This window comes from Hakea prostrata, chromosome 1, assembly GCF_041222555.1.
Source record: "Hakea prostrata isolate BN-2017 chromosome 1, UWA_Hpros_2, whole genome shotgun sequence".
Lineage (NCBI taxonomy): Eukaryota > Viridiplantae > Streptophyta > Magnoliopsida > Proteales > Proteaceae > Hakea > Hakea prostrata.
Window position 1 is genome coordinate 74,801,885 of NC_142600.1, and position 6,209 is coordinate 74,808,093.

The window sequence follows — 6,209 nt, forward strand, 5'->3', positions numbered from 1 at the left end:
TTGGTGCATTAAAGATTTTTTTATTCCACATTAGACTAGTCTTTTTTTATTTTTTATTTTTTTATATTACTCTAAAAAAATTGAGAATTCTTTAACTTTATATAGACCATGAGTTATGTACCAAGTTGGTATTTCATTTTTTCCGATAACCGAACGATTGTACTAAGTTTATAAAATGAAAATCGGAAATACGCATAAGGCCATAGTTCTCCAAGAGGGAAAACCCAAAGAAGAGTTTTTCTGACGAAACCGAAACCTCAGCAGTCTAGTCACATCTCTTTTCATTTCTGAAACCAAGTCGGTATCTTTAAATTAATAGACTATCTTTTTTTAACCGATTAATAGAATATTAGGAAACATAAAAAGAATCCGTTAATATCGGCGAATTTCGGTGGTTTCGGTTCATGGCGGACAGAAACTGAGACCAAACCGCGAATTGGCGATAAATTGCCACCGTATCTCGTGAATTTTTCGCCAAAAGTAGCAATATTTTTGGCGATATAAGTGAGAGTTCGCCAAATTTCGGCAAATTATCTCACTCGATCAATTTTTAGGATTTTCTCTCTCCTCTATAAACCTCTCCCAAAGCTTTTCTCTCATAGTTTTTGGCATTTTTGCCATATTTTTGTTTGATCTTTGATATAAAACCTTAGGTCTCACTTTATTATTTATGGATATAGCATTGTTCTTGACGATCAAGCAAAATTTCATACAGATTTGGGTATTTTGTGGAGTTTTCATCCGAAAGGTAACTATTGCTTTCTAAATTTTTTTTTTTTAAATGCATGTCATAATATTGTTGGATGGGTATGAAAGTAATATATGATGAAATACCGTAGGCTAATCTACAAACTCCCGGAGAGAATTTTGTTTTCACTAAGTAATTTATTTATTTATTTTCGGGCTTCAAAATTTGTTTTTTTCTATATTGCAAATGTTTACTTTTTGCATGATATATGTGTTGTATCATGATTGAAAAATATATGTGGATTTTCATGGGCCGATTTACAGAATTGTCTTATCACTTTTAAAAGCCAACTTCATTCCTATTTTATTAAGCAAAGTAATTGAAATAAGATTTCGTCTAATATCCGGCACATGGAGGACATTGGTGAGAACAATAGTCTTCCTCGAAGTGAGTTTCAAAGTCACTTTACCTTTTTCCATAATAGGGGCACTTTGGAAATTTCTCATAAATACATTTTCATCATTTGAGTTCATGGAATATGAGGAAAACATCTTAAGATCACCACAAATGTGTCGTGTAGCATTCTATCAAACACCCAATTAATCCTTTGGTTTTTCAACCAAGTTGGCTTCTATGATCATAGCTATAAATACATCATCTTCAATTAGGTTCACCTTTTAATTTTTTTCTTCTTGAACCTTCAATCTCTTTTGAAATGGCCAACCTTTCCACAAACAAAAGAAGCCAATTTCTTCTTCTTAGAAGACTCATCATAGTGTTGATGACTTTTTCTCTTCTTGTTGTGCTAGTTAGTTTCCACCAAGTTCGCTTTTAAGCGTCTTTTTCCAAGATCTTTTTCACCTTTGTCTTTGAACCGGTTCATTTCTTATAATTTCGATCCTTACAACCAACTGGTCTAAGATCAATTCTGTTTTTTAATGTTTCATAGACATCTTGAAAACATTCCATGAAGGTGGAAGTTTCTCAATCAAGGCACCGGTTACAAACTCTTCAGATAAGACGATTTTCTTTTTTGCTAGCTTCCCAACCACAATTTAAAATAAATCAATTTGGGTTGATATAGTGTCACTATCTTTCATAGAAAAATTTAGAAAGCTAGTCACAAAGTATTTCTTTGAACCAATATCTTCAAGAGAATACTTCTTAACCAAAGCATCCCAAATGTGATAAACAAATTCTAATGAACTATACACATGGTATAAGTTATTAGATAATGCATTTAAAATTCAATTCTTGCATTGGTAGTCCACTTGAATCCAAGCCACCCTTTTGCCCTCATTTACATGATCATTATTATTATTATTATTATTATTTTCTAGCATGGGTTCAGTCAAGGCAAATGTCACCCCAATTTGCACTAAGGAAAATAACAACCTTGAACACTCCTTAAATAAAGTTTAAATGCAAAACGAGTGAACGAGAGATTAAGAAAGAAAGTTAGTCACGTTGAACACTCCTCCTTAAAGAACTTTTCTCGAAAATAGTATTGAACTATTGATCTCCCACTCATATGCCTATGTTGCTTTGCTTTTTCCTTTTTTTTCTTTCTTTCTTATTGTTCTTCACATCATATCCACTTGCTTTTCAATTTTAAATTCTTCTCGGGTGGCGAACACAGCATAGCTAAAGCTCATGAACAACTTTGAAAAAGAAAAAAAAGGAAAAATTAGATCAACAACACTTGCTAATCAAAATTTAATAGGTATGCAAAATTTGTGAATTCCAGTGCCCTATATCTATGTGGCAGTGATAGTTAATGAGCCTGGATTCATATTAGTTTTGTACGTAAAGGTAGATGGAAGACTATCGTACTTCTCTGTTATATATTAAAGTAGGAATCTATGTGAAGTCCACTTGAAGGTCCCACGTCTAATTCATCTTGTCAATACGTCAAAGTGAGCTCCACCCATAATGTTTAGTAAAAGAATGTAAAGGAAGCTCATGAGTCCGGATCAGCTCCCCCGACGGTTTCTGACCACACAAAGCAGTGGGGCCCACAGTGAAAAACACTTTTTGGAAAAAACAAAAAAAGAATTTAAATTTTACCCGAAGGCCCTACGTTTTGTGTGGTCAGGAACCCGTCGGGGAGCACTCTGTGCTACCCCGACGGGGTGAAGATCCAGATTCAAGCTCATAGCCTCATACCTCTACTGCTAGCTTAGCTTTGCCCTAATGGGATCAAGATCCAGACTCATAGTTAATATATGTCATGCCATGCCATGCCACTCCACTTATGTGCTTGGGAGTCTTGAGATGAGCATCATGGTGGGCTGAAATCAGCGAGGCCCACCTAACGTTACGTAGGTGGGCCTAGTGTCTACATCCATTTGTAACCGTCTTCCACGTTGCGTTGCAGAGTTGCGGTCTTGAACCGACAAAAGATTGTAAACACTCATGTGGGTAGTTGTTTCTGAAAGGCCCATGTAGTGAGTGGGGTTGGGGCATTGTTTGGTATAGCATTCTTGGAATGCATAGGTCAATTTTTCACAACCCAGAAGTTGCCTTTCTCGAATCAAGAAAAAAGATCTGGTGGTTCATTGGGCTCAGTCTTTTTTGGGTTGTGCTTACATTGATTGGGGCCCAGACTGGTGAACTAAATATGGGTTAAGGCCCAGTGGATTTCAAAATTATGGCTTCGCCCGGGTTCGAACCGGAGACCTTCAGTGTGTTAGACTGACGTGATAACCAACTACACCACGAAACCATTTGTATTATAATTTGTTCTTGTTATTTATTTATATCCTTTTAGAACTGGTGGTTTTTCTTTTATACATGCCGCCGGCCTAAAGAAATTTGACTCTTGACATATATTGGTATTTTTACTAACTGAGCCATCATTTAGGATAAAAATATTCACATTTCAACAAATTGAAAAAGCTATGAAACCCAATGCATTAAGGTATTAATATTGTACCAAAATGTTGGGTTAGAATCTTGTATTATGGAATTCATACAAGTATAATTGGATTATATTTTTAATTGGACAAGTCATGGCTAACTACTTGTACGTGGGGTAAAATTTTAATTATTTGGAAATTGGGCTTTGGGTTTTTTTTTTTTTATTTTTTATAAATAGTATTTGTGGACTAACTATATCAATCTTACATGGGATTGGAAATCATCCATACCTAAAGGAGATAGGAAGAAGCAAAAGGAATCACTTTATGATGTGTGAGATTGGTGAGATTTTTTGAAATAGTGAAACTCTATTTTTTCTTCGATAGATGTAAGTAATCTTATTGAACCACATTAAATTTATCGTATACGTTTTGCTTGTTCTTCTTTATAGTTGTGCATCTGTCCCCTAACACAAAATTTATCTTGCTTTGTTTTGAATTTAAACATTTCACCCTTATACTTCACCAAAATTTAGTTTTTCCTCTTTTTTTTTTTTCTTATTTATCTATCCTTTATTGAGCAGTGATAGCTAATCTAGCGTCAACTTTGTCATTGGCTGTATTGGTGCTAAATTTGCAGGAGATCTTGGACCACGGTTTTAGCACCAAGCTAACTCAGATCTGGCTCGATCTTTACTTGCTTGATCCACAATCAGTCTCTTGTTCCTGAAAAATAGAACACCAGTGAAAAACGGATCCGATCGTCTCAATCGGTGCCGCGTCTTCGACGATCTTGTCAGAATGGTGAAGACAATGCTCCAGAGCTCGAAAGAGCTTATTAGGTGTTCCAATGGAGTAAAACCAAAAAGTATATGCGTTCAAGTTGATCTGAGAGACTTACCCTTGACGAGTTCATTGTTCCTTTATATATAGATTTTCCGCTTATTCTGCTTTTAACTGTGACCGTCGGATCATAGCATAGGATTGGATGGCCATGATTATGCCTTCTTCATAATTCCTCTGCGGACCCATAGATCGCTTTTCTTTGTTAGTTAAAACCAATCGAATCGTCATAAGATCGGAGTGAATTGGCCTAAACCGGGATTGGAATATTTTAGTCACAACAGGCTGAATGCTTCCCTGCACTGCATATATTTCAAAGAGCACTACTAATGTATATTATTAAATCTCTAGGAAGGTGAGATAGCGATGTGATAACCATAACAAACTTGTATTAATTTATACAAATATTGCTATTTCTATAAGAAATTTTATATGGAAATGTTGAAATCATCTAAAGCCATGCTCACCTTGTGGAGATACAGATTGATTGGGTATCTTTCTATAGTAGGTGGAGATTCCCTCAATGAGTTTGACTGAAAATTTTTAAAACAAAAGAACTTCCTACTCAAAATATAAAATAAGAATTTTGATAATACATTGATTTTTTCTTTAAAAAAAAATTTAGTGACAAATCTAATTAAAATTATAAATGAAACTTTCATGATGTTGATTTTGATGGCAACCAATCTGACTTCCTATGATGTGATATCTTTTCTTTTGGTGTCAAGATGACTTACAGGATGATTGGACATTTGATCGAGCCACTAAAGAAAGGGAAAGTAGGCCAATGTCCGCTTTTTTGGTGTTTAGCTAATGTAGATCAATCACGAAAGAGATTTAACACTCAATAAGGTCTCAAGTGATGAATTTCTATCATTTCAACCTCAAACTCGAAGAGATAAATTTTTGTAAGAGGGGAAATAAGTGTATGTAATAATATCTTGATACCATTGCATATTTTTATGCCTGCAATTTTTTTGCTATATACTTTTTTTTAATATTACAACGTGCTTACCTTATAACTACTCAGAAAAGAAAAAAAATATGACTTGAAAAAACTGCATGACACTTAGACCCAGGCAAAGTAAAAACAAAATGATCATGCTACTTGCAAGGAGTAATTCTCATTGGACCTTTCCTCATTAATAAGCCTCAAGAAATGATTTTGTAATTACTCTTACTAATAATGCACTTAAGAACAATTTTAGAATATTTTATACTAAAAATTATTAAAGTCATTGGAAAAATGATGTAGGCAAATTTATTTCTTTTTTAAATTATTTAATTATTTAACAGTTCTCCTCACCTAAAAAAAAGAATTTTTTATATGTGAGTCTTTTTAGTATACCATAAATTAATGTTACGTGTGGGTCCCAAGCACACTAAAATTGTTTGCCATCCTTAAGTATATTCAAATTTAAATGTAGATGAGACCAAAATGCCTCTTATATTATTTAATACATTGTGGTAATAGATAGTTTTAAAAAGAAATAATTGGCTAGTTGGTTAAAAATATATAAAGAAAAAAATTTGATAACACAATGTATTAAATAATCTAAATGACATTTTTGTCATTTCACGTTTGAAATTTAAATATACTTAACGATGATTAACAATGTTAGTTAATTTGGTTAGGGGACACACGTAATATATTATCCTAAAGGGACCCAACATTAGGTTGTGATCCACCGGACCCACACATTAAAAAAAAAACACAGAAGCCAGAAGGAGAAAGGCTTCTTATTAGAAGATGTTCCTGCAACTCTCTCGCTCTCTCATTGTAAGAAGACCGAGCAAGAAGCAAACTCTAGAGAGAGAGA

General features: G+C 34.0%; 1 non-coding gene across 1 annotated transcript; it reads right to left on the reverse strand.

The window, feature by feature from the left end:
- Positions 1-3,339: 3,339 nt before the first annotated feature.
- Positions 3,340-3,413, reverse strand: TRNAV-AAC (transfer RNA valine (anticodon AAC)). Its single transcript has one exon. It is a non-coding gene; the product is annotated as a tRNA-Val (tRNA).
- Between the last annotated feature and the right edge of the window lie 2,796 nt (positions 3,414-6,209).